This window comes from Zingiber officinale, chromosome 3B (assembly GCF_018446385.1).
Source record: "Zingiber officinale cultivar Zhangliang chromosome 3B, Zo_v1.1, whole genome shotgun sequence".
Taxonomy (NCBI): Eukaryota; Viridiplantae; Streptophyta; class Magnoliopsida; order Zingiberales; family Zingiberaceae; genus Zingiber; species Zingiber officinale.
In genome coordinates this window covers 8,831,570-8,842,849 of record NC_055991.1, presented here as the reverse complement: position 1 = coordinate 8,842,849, position 11,280 = coordinate 8,831,570, and the positions used below count along the sequence as shown (strand labels likewise).

General features: G+C 34.3%; 1 non-coding gene across 1 annotated transcript; it reads right to left on the bottom strand.

Moving 5' to 3' along the window:
* Nucleotides 1-8,146: 8,146 nt before the first annotated feature.
* Nucleotides 8,147-8,218, bottom strand: TRNAP-UGG. The gene has a single exon. It is a non-coding gene; the product is annotated as a tRNA-Pro (tRNA).
* Between the last annotated feature and the right edge of the window lie 3,062 nt (nt 8,219-11,280).

The following is an 11,280-nucleotide window of genomic DNA, read 5'->3' as shown; positions in this document are numbered from 1 at the left end:
AGATTTAACTCATGAAATTATAGAAAACTTTTTAATTCTATGATCGTTTTTCGACAATAAATTTAAAAATCATGTTCTGTCGTCAATTACATATCTACGAAGGATCGTGGTAACCGAATATTTATAACGGTGAGATTTAACTCATGAAATTATCAGGGCCGGCCCTGACTTTTCGGGGCCCTTGGGCGAAAAGAGAAAATGAACCTTTATAGGAAAATATATATATATATTAACGGACAATTTGAATACAGTTTAATAGAAAAAGTTGAAAATTAATATATTTCATTTAAAATATGATAAACTCCATACAAAATGTATTTCTCAATATTCTTCAAAAAGTATACCACCGTACAAAATAATTTCTTAAGTTTCTCCAAAAAGTGTAATACCTATGAATACAAAAAAAAGTATAAAATAATCATTGAAAAATCTATATCTCAAGCATTTTGAAAAGTAAAATCGTCAATAAGATTTTCAAAATCAAAATTTTCTAACACCTCATTTTTGATACATAAAATTGTCAAGCCATTTATATGCAAATCATTATCACCATATTCTCTTAATTCTTCTTGCTCATTCGTTGCATGATTATGATCATCATTTTCTCTCAATTCTTCTCGTGTTCATTGATTGTATTATCATTTAATTCTTCTTGATTACTCAATTGTTGTTCATTTATTATATGATCATTTAGTTATTATTGACATTTTTCTTGTAATTCATCAATTGAATCTTCAATTGAAGAGTTATCTTTAAAAAACTTACAAAGAATATCTTTGTGAGTTTTAATAATCTGTTCCACTCTTTTTCTTTTGTTTCTTTTCTGACTCCAAGGTTGATATTTCTTTGAAAACATGTTTGTACTACCAATTTCAAGTGTAAAAATAAAATACACAAAACCAGCAATAAAGCTAATAATGAAACAAACACAAGTAGTGAAATAATAGTTGAAGAACAATAAAGTTTGGTTTATACTTGAAGCAATCGATATAATCTATTCTATGATGATTAAAATTGAGATTATTTATTTTAAATCTTTCAAATCTGTAAGAAAAATCATAAAATATTGGCTCCAATATAATATTAAAAATCAATATTGAATATTGACAATAAGAAAAAAAATATAGATAAGTAGGTATTACGTTGTAAGTTTATATATTGATGTGAATGATGATATTGATGAAACTAAAATTTCAATTGGAGAATAAATTTTTCTAATTTAATTAGAAGAGATTCAAAGGAGAAGAAAGGAGAAAATTAGCTTTCATGATTCATACTTCACTATTTAGAGTCTTATGACTTCTGTAAACAAATTAATGAAAAAGGAGTTGTACAAACAATAAAATCTTGGAAAGAGAAAAAATAATCATTTACCTTCCTTCTTTTTTTCTTAGACCTTTATTAAAATAATCCAATAAAATTTTTAGGGATTTTTTTATTAAAACAATCTAATTACATATAATATATATTATATATGTATGTCAAATTCAGGGCCCCTAAAAATTGGGGGCCCTTGGCCGTCGCCCCCGGTGATATACCTCAGGGCCGACCTTGGAAATTATAGAAAACTTTTTAATTCTATGATCGTTTTTTGACAATAAATTTAAAAATCATGTTCTGTCGTCAATTACATATCTACGAAGGATCGTGGTAACCGATTACATATCTAAGGATCGTTGTTATTTACCGTTTTTATTTTCATACCTTTAGAAAGCAACCCCTGCTACTCGGACTATTGCTGCCGGTGGAAGTAGATTGATGGGACTTGACGTCTTAAGGCAAGGACGGGGCTTTGGGGTGAGGTCAGGGTAAAAAACAGAGGGGAATAGAGGTGAGAGAGTCAGCAAGTGTACATAGCACAGTAGAACTCATGCAAGCACAGCGTGAAATTTAGAGATGCCCCTCCGCCATATTTGCCTACAGCCGTACAAGGATCGCAATAGGGATTAAATAATCAAATCCTACATGGACGACAATGGGATTCAATTGAAGTTTTCATCCACAGAAATTGAGGCTGCATGTGATTCTAGAGGAAGGCAAAACTCGACACGTTCTTTTTTATTGGATAAAAAAAATATCATCTTATCCAAAATAATTCAGAAAAGAATTCAAAAACAATCTATCAACCCCTAATCTTGTTATTTATTGTACAATCTACAAAGTAAAGTCTAGATTAAAAACACGAGAGAAGAAGATCGAGAAGCTAACCCTTCCGTCCCAGTGTTCTTCATTGTAAGCAAACCTTGGCTGACAGCAAGCACCAAAATAGTCTCTTGCCATAGATTTACCTTGTGTCCTACAACATGGTGAGCAGTAGATAATAGAATCATAGTTATCTAAGCCAATCAAATTCTTAGAACTCCACCAAAAGTTAAAGATTTCATAGAACTGTTAGAAAGGATTTGATCTTATCATTTTGTGCCATAAATAAGAAATGGCTTCACATTCTATATCAATATATATAACCCCAAACCTGTTGGATTATGAATTGTGTTGTTTTCAATTAAACTGGTTAAGAATCCAATAACACAGGCATTTGTAGTTCAAGGAATGATCCAACTCCTACAATGATTTGTTTTAGTTTGTCTTAGTAACCAAGCGACAACGTGGAGATCACATCAGCATCCATGGTGGCATTCTATCTATTGATCCGATACGGCTGATAATTTACTTAGCCTTTGACAATTCAAAGAAATTTGATTCTATGTCCTTCCATGAGATGCATGTGGAGAGTACATCACCACTTTATCTTACCTAGGAATCAAATTCGATACAATGTATAATGTTAATTGTAAGGTGACCAATATGGTGTAGTTCTAACTATTATTTGGGCATCTGCAACTAGCGATGCCCTATGTGTTATGATGGCTAGGGCAAAAAGAATTTTCAGGATTCCTAAGAGGTTACAAGGAGGGAAAAGATAGCCTTGGTGTAGCAAAGAATCCAACTTTGAGATCTAATTCTTAATTAATAATTTCACCATTTATTTATTTTAAGAGATCGACCCAAATAATTATGTGAATCATGCTGTGATGAATTGGTAATGCATTGCATGGAAGGGGACATGGTTCTCTCTTTTATTTCTCCTGATCAAGGTCAACTCCTCTTTCTTCCATGAAAGAATGGTCTGAGATTGATCAATTTGATACAATTGATATTTTTGCCAAAATCCTAAAATTTGAAAGATATATGCCTCCATGGATCTAACCAAGTCGACTTCGTATTTAGTTGTTGAGTTAGTCGATTGAGTTGGCTAATCCAATCTAATTTTAAAAACACAACAGTAACTATGTCTAATCAAGTTCTACAAAGATCCTCCAAAGCACTCATTCATTTTTGGATGAAAAAAAAGGGGTGTTGTGAGAATCAACTCACAATCTCTCGCACCCGAAGCGAGAATCATACTACTAGACCAAACACCCATTGTTGAGCACTTATCATTATAGTAAAGGGTAATTATACTCATAAGAAGTAGCTTTCACTTGTAGGAATCATGGTGATTCCTCCACCATGTTGGTGTTTGCTACAAACACTTAATTGGCAAACAACTGCTGGGGAAAAGAAAGGAAAGGGAAGAAAAAAAAAGAGGCAAACAACAAACAAAAAACAAGAAAACAAGAAAAAAAATGTGTCTGCCATGGAGAAATTAAGTGTGAGGCTAATGATTTGTGGTTTGGTTTCCTTGTGGGGATGAATTGAAATCCACCAAATTTTGAGCTGCTTGGTGTGAGCTCATGAACCTCTGCCATTCAATACATGTCACCATGAATTGAGCTACAACACAAAATGAATCTTAAATCAGGACTTTGATACATATAGAAAAGGGAATCAGCAACCAAAGTCATCTCTTCTTATTAAAATTCAAACTAGACAACTTGTTATTTTATCCCTATTTTGTAGGGATTTATTCCTTGTTATGTATTTCCTAGATTAGATTGTAATTAATTCATACTTATCACATCATTAATTTTAAGGGATTTATCTTTGTATATAAGGAATCCTATCAATGAAAGTGACATAATTTTTGTCAAACTACATGGTAGTAGAGCAGAAACCCTAGTCGAAGACACCCTAGCATGAGATCTCCTTCTTTGTTGGACTCTCTTTTCTCGGTCTCTCTCCACTATTACCACAGAAACCCTAGCAGCGAGTTCTTCCTCCAACCTCAAGACAAAGTTGCATGATTGCTAGTTCTTCCAACAGTAGCAACAACGTTGATCTCCATTTCAACGTCATCAACAAACAGAGCAGTCAACTTCCAGGTGTGATAGGATCATGGTTAACTCTAATTTTTCAGTGCAATACACGGCAAGAACTTCCTCTGGAATGTCTTGCATCATGTTTTTTTCTCAAGAAGGTAGTCTCCTTCCCATCACCACTCACAAATTTAAGGGTCACAATTATTATCAATGTCGAAAGCTAGGCCATCTCAAAGAACAATGCTGGCAACTCCATGGAAAGCTAGTCGATTGGAAGCTTCCTAACCAAGAGGCAAAGGCACGTCATGCATCTACTGAAAATTCAAAAATTATGAGTTCTCTTTTCTCCAACGAGAGGGTTATTTCAACAGAACAATCTGTTTAACAGTTCAAATTTCAACTCATCAACGAGCAATCCTATGGCAATGCACATAAGAAAGTCCTCCTCTTAGATCATCGATCAAGAGCATCTGAATATATGTCAGGTGATAGAATGTTATTCTCAACATTTACATTATGTGGCAAATATCTAATGGTGCGTATAGCAAATGACACTTGTACCAAAGTGGTCGAAACAGGAACAGTTAAATTTTTTATCAATATCAATCTCAATTCTGTGCTTTATGTGCCCGGACTTGCTTGTAATCTTGTGTCGGTTAGTCGTCTCAACAGAGATCTTTACTATGAACTAAATTTTTTTGGTGATTGTTGTGTTTTTCAAGACTTGAGCACCGAGAAGATGATTGGTAATGTTAAACTTCATGCAGGACTTTACCATCTTGAATCCTCCCCTACATCTAGCCAATCTGCAAAGTTCAACTGTCAGCCAATCCATAGTTTTAGGTTTATCCAATAATGAAAGTAAAATTATGATGTGGCACTATCGATTAGGACATCCAAATTTTAGGTATTTAAAATATCTTTTTCCTTCATTATTTATCAATAAAAGTCCTAATTTCATTTAGTGTAATGTATGCTAGTATGCTAAATATACCAGACACACTTATGCATTCCATCAATATCAACCAACACAACTTTTCTCTCTCATTCATGGGGACCATTCAAAAAATCCAAGTCTTACTGGCTCTAGATGGTTCTTACTTTTTGTTGATGATCACACAAGGTTGTGTTAGACCTTTCTTATAAAAGAAAAATCTGAGACCACACAAATCTTTTAGAATTTTCAGGTCATGATCGATCAAGACTCAGTTATAGGCTAACATACAAATTCTCAAAACAGATAATGCCAAAGACTTCTTTAATTCCAACCTTAGATCCTATCTCTAATCCAATGGCATAGTCCAACAAAGTTCATGCATTGATACACCCCAGCAAATGGTGAAGTAGCCCGTCTTTACTCTTTCAAGCGCATGCTCCAACCAAATTTTGGGGGGAAATAGTTCTAACCGCTATCTATCTTATTAATCGTCTCCCTTCCAATGTTCTTAAGTTCAACACACCATTTTAAGTTCTACAAAACATGTATCCTACACTCCAACTTGTCTCCAACATCCCTCTCAAACTATTTGGATATATTGTAATTGTCCACATTCACTCTCAATGTCGATGAAAGTTTGATCCACACACACTTAAGTGCATTTTCTTGGAATTTTCAACCAACAAAAAGGGTTATAAGTGCTTCTCTCCTGTCACCTAGAAATTTTATCACTCGGTGAATATCACCTTCTTTGAACACATTCCATACTACTCCAATACCATACTTTAGGGGGAAAACAAAATTGAATTGTGGATTAGGGGTCCTTCTTGAACTAATACAACGCCTTCCCATGATATAGTGAAAGTCTATGTGAGGAGAAAACATCTTGTGTCTTTGCACGAAACTCAGCCGTATCATGAATCAACTTGAGGCCAAGTTGAACCTGAAAAGCAGCAAGATCTAATAGAACCAGTTCCATAGATAGATCCCACATTGGACTAGCCTATTGCACACAGAAAAGGTATTAGATCTTGTATTCTTCATATGATGCACAACTATATGTCCTGCTCATGTCTATCTCTAGGGTGCCAAGCATTTGTGACATCACTTGATAAGATCAATATTCCTAGTTCTGTGTATGAAGCTCTAAAGTTACTAAATGGCACAAAACAATCCTAGAGGAATACACGAACTTAGACACTATCTTAGCTACCTCAAGGAAAATAATTGTCAAATGTAAGTGGATTGTTTCAGTCAAGCAGAACCCAAATGGAAGTATCAATAGATACAAGGCTCAACTAGTGGTAAAAGGTTATACCCAATCCGATGGGATTGACTATCAGACGACCTTTGTACCAGTTACAAAACTCAATGTATCTGGGTATTACAGTCTATTATTGCTAAATTAGATTGACCCTTCATCCAATTAGATGTGAAGAATGTCTTTCTAAATGGAGATCTTATGGAAGAAGTTTATATGGATGTCCTTGTAGGATTTGAGACAAATAGTACAAAAGGAAAAGTCTGCAAACTAAGGAGAGCCTTGTATGGGCTCAAACAATCAACCAAAGCTTGGGTTGACAGAGTTACTAAAGTCCTTAAAGGAGATGACTACTTTGAGTCTCAAGTTAATCACACGCTATTTGAGAAACATTTTCCATGTGAAAAAATCTTAGTACTAACTGTATATGTTGATGATATTATCTTCACAGAAAACCATGAACCAAAAATTAAAAGGCTTAAGTCACTCCTATCTAAGGAGTTTGAAATCAAGGATCTAGGATAACTCAAATGCTTCTTAGGAATGGAGATAGCTAGAAGTCACAAAGGAATCTTTATGTATTAAAGGAAGTATGTTTTGACCTACTACAAGAAACTAGGTTGAGTGGATGTAAGGAAGTTTGTATACTTATGGATCCTAATACCAAGTTAAGGTCTCAAACTAATGAAATGGAAGCTAATAAAGGAATATCAACGATTGGTAGGCAAACTTACCTACCTAACTCACACTCATCTAGATATAAATTTTGTTATCAACTACATTAGCCAACTAATGGAAAATCCTTTAGTTGATCACATGGATGCTATGATTGGAATATTGAGATATCTAAAAAGAGACCCAAGAAAAGGACTTATATATGTTTAGAAAGATAGACAGACGAACCTTGGAGGTTTACATTGATACTGACTAGATAGGTTCACCTAGTGACCGACAGGGCTGATAATCCTACACTGATTTGTTTTAGTTTGTCTTAGTTACCAGTGACAACATGGAGATCACATCACCGTCCTTGGTAGCATTCTATCTATTGGTCCGACAAGGCTAATAATTTCTTAGCCTTTGACAACTAGAAGAAATTCAATTCTATGTCCTTCCATGATATGCATGTTACGAGAGTACATCGTCATCCTTATCTTACCTAGAAATCAAGTTCGTTACAATGTATAACGTTAAATGTAAGGTGACAAATATGGTGTAGTTCTAACTATTGTTTGGGCATCCCAGATTAGCGATGCCGGCCCTATGTGCTACGATGGCTAAAGGACTGAAAGAATTTTAGGGCTTCCTAAGAGGGAACATGGATGGAAAGATAGCCCTAGTGCAGCAATGTGAATCCAACTTTGGGATCCAATTCTTAATTGATAATTCCACCATTTGTTTATTTTAAGAGATTGACCCAAATAATTATGTGAATCATGCTGAGATGAATTGGTAATGCATTGCTTGGAAGGGGCCATGGTTACTTCTCCTGATCAAGGTAACTCCTCTTTCTTCCATGAGAGAATGACCTAAGATTGATCAATTTGATATTTTGCTAAAATCCTAAAATTTGAAGGATATATACTTCCATGGATCTAACCAAGTCGGCTTCATCTTTAGTTGTTAAGTTAGTTGATTGAGTTGGATAGTCCAATCTAATTTTAAAAACACAACACTAACTATGTCCAGTTGGATAGTCCAATCTATCAAGTTCTACAAAAATCACTCATTCATTTTTGGATAAAAAATGGGGTGTTGCGAGAATCGAACTCGCGACCTCTCGCACCCAAAGCGAGAATCATACCACTAGACCAAACACCCATTTACAAATTTTTTATTCATTGTAGTTAAAGGTGACTACGTTCAAACAAAAAATCAGAAAAAAAATGTCTGCCATGGAAGAATTAAGTGTGAGGCTAATGATTTGTCGTTTGGTTACCTTATGGGGATGAATTGAAATCCACCAAATTCTGAGTTGGTTGGTGTGTGCTCATAAACCTCTGCCATGCTCAATATATGTCACCATGAATTGAGCTACAACACTAAATGAATTTTAAATTAGGACTTTGATACATATAAAAAAGGGAATCAACAACCAAATTCATCTCTTCTTATTGAAAAATTTCAAATATAAAATTGATTTGAAAAGGGGGTTTAAAAAAATAGAGGAGGAGAAGAAAGAAAGATATTGGAGCTCTGAGGATTCTCGGGTGAATGTGGACATCAAGACATGAAAAAGATGCATCTACTTCTCTTTGTGCCAGATTTCATTTTTTTTTCTATTTTCTATTGCAAAGACATAGTTTTAGATATCAGTCTATGTCATTCTATGAAGTTGTTCTACTGTTTTCTACCTTGCTACTCAACCTTCGTTTTTAGTGCCTCAATGGGACCATCAGCTCTGAGTCAAGTCCTGCAAATTGTGAAAAAATAATCAAAAGTCTTGTGTTTTTTCCAAGAATATCGATGTCTGGCTCATTTGTTTAGTAGACATATAGATTTTTCAACGACCATGAGAGACTAAAATCTATGTAGCTGAACTCAAATAGTTTGAAACTTATGCAGCGCCACAACGACATGATGATTTTCCAATAGTTTCTCCTACCATTACAACAAATATTAACTTAATAAAGTAGATAACTTTGCTTCCTTATCCCATTAAAAATTTATTATAGGAAAGGTAAAACCAAGATCTAAAGAATATGTGACATGGTCATACTCATGGGGCCGTTGAACCTAACAATAACTACAAAAAAATAACTTTTTAGGGATGAATTTGTTAAAAAAATTCGTCGCAAAATTTTTTGCGACAAATTTTGGAACGAAAATATGTTCATCCCAAAAATGCCATTGCTAAATTTTGCGACGTATAAATAATTTCTGTTGGAAATTTTTGCGACAAATTTCAATTTTTGTCGCAGAATTCGTTGTAAATTTGCAACAAACATTAATTCTTCGCAAATTTCATAATCCTAAATCTACAACAAACATAAATTTCATCCCAAATTTGCAACAAAATTTTTTCATCGCAAAAAAATGTTGCATAATTGCAAATAACCACGATAAAAAAAAAATCCTATTTTCGTCATAAATTTGCGACAAAAATATATTGTCATTGCAAAACTACAACAAATTCGTAAATCTACCACGAATATGGATTCGTCGCAAATCTGCAATGAATCTTGATTTGTCGCTGATTTGCGACAAATCCAGATTCGTCCCAGATTTGCGACAAATCCGAATTCGTCTTAGAAAATGTCACTTTTTTCACTATAAAGCTTGGACATTTTATAAATTTGAAAAAAAATTTGGGACGAATCTAGATTCGTTGCAAAAGTTGTTCCTTTTTGCGACGAAAAACTAATTTTTGACCCAAATCTGTAACGAATTTTGTGACGAATCCTGATTCGTCACAAAAATAATCCTTTTCCATATGAATCTCGGCTGGATTTGCGATGAAAAATTATTTTTTGTCTCAAATATGTGACAAATTTTGGGACGAATCCTGATTCGTCGCTTATTTGGGACGAAATCATATTTGTCGCAAATTTGTAACAAATCATGATTTGTCACAAAATTATGATAATTTTGTGACAAAAAAAAATTGTTGCAAAATTCGTCCCTAAAAAAAATATTTCCAGAATATTTCTTATTTTTTTTCTTTTATCTTATTTACAATAACAGATACAACATCTTCAACAAAATAATATTCAACACATCCATATCCAATATCCAAACAAATCATCCCAAAACTAAATATAGCCATATCCAACATCCAAACAAATTATCCCCAAACTAAACACATCATATTCATATATACAAATAACCAAAATCCAAACAACAACAAGTTCAACAAATCATAATGTCTAAACATGAAAGTTCTATCATAATCCAAACGAAAAATGTAACAAGGCATCCAAAGCAAAAAAAAAAAAAAATGCAAATCATCACATCTCAGGAGCCTTGGTCGCCTTCCACATGCTTCTTTTCCTACATTAAATTACAAACAAACAATAAGTAACATTTATAACTTAAAAAATATATCAAACATATTAATGATATATGTATCTAACATTTACATACATAAATAAAATTTGCAACTAAGATTGTTTGTTAGAACATGCAAAGTATCACCATGACATAAAATGCAAAGTATCAAGGTGAAATTAAAGTTGTTTACAATTCATATCCTTTGTTTAAAACTCATGCTTCTAGTTAATGTTTTGTTTCATATTTCTTGTAGAGAGTTGTAACACCTACTAATGCTAAACTCATAATATTGTTTTGAATATATTTTTTGTATAGTTATGACATATGAGGTACATGTAAAAATATACCAAACATGACATAACTGTTGAGGATCGGACGGCCGACTTGAAGGGGGGTTGGATAGACGGCGCCCCCAAATACTCGCTTCTCCTACGATGTTAGCTTGCGCAGCGGAAATACAAAACAAACAAGCTAAACTAAAGACAAGAATAAGAAAGAGCAAACAAACCAACACACGCCGATTTACGTGGTTCGGAGATAAAGCTCCTACTCCACGGCTGTCCGTAAGGTGGACGATCCCTCAATCCGTCGGTGGATTAATCCCCGGAAACTCCGGCTAGCACAATCCTCCTTGTCGGTGGAGAAACCTCACCACAACTCGATCAAGAGCACTTGGATTGCTAGGGCACTAGTTGACTACTAATTAGAGGTTACCCACCACTAATTTCGTCAACTCAAACCAAGCTCCCAAGCTTTGGTTTTATAGGCCACGGGTTGGAAAACCCCGCCTACCAGTCGACTGCCCTCTGTGGAAATTCGACCGTTACATCCCAACGAATTCACACTGGCAACAGTCGACTGCACCAGTCGACTGCTAAAACATGCAGTCGACT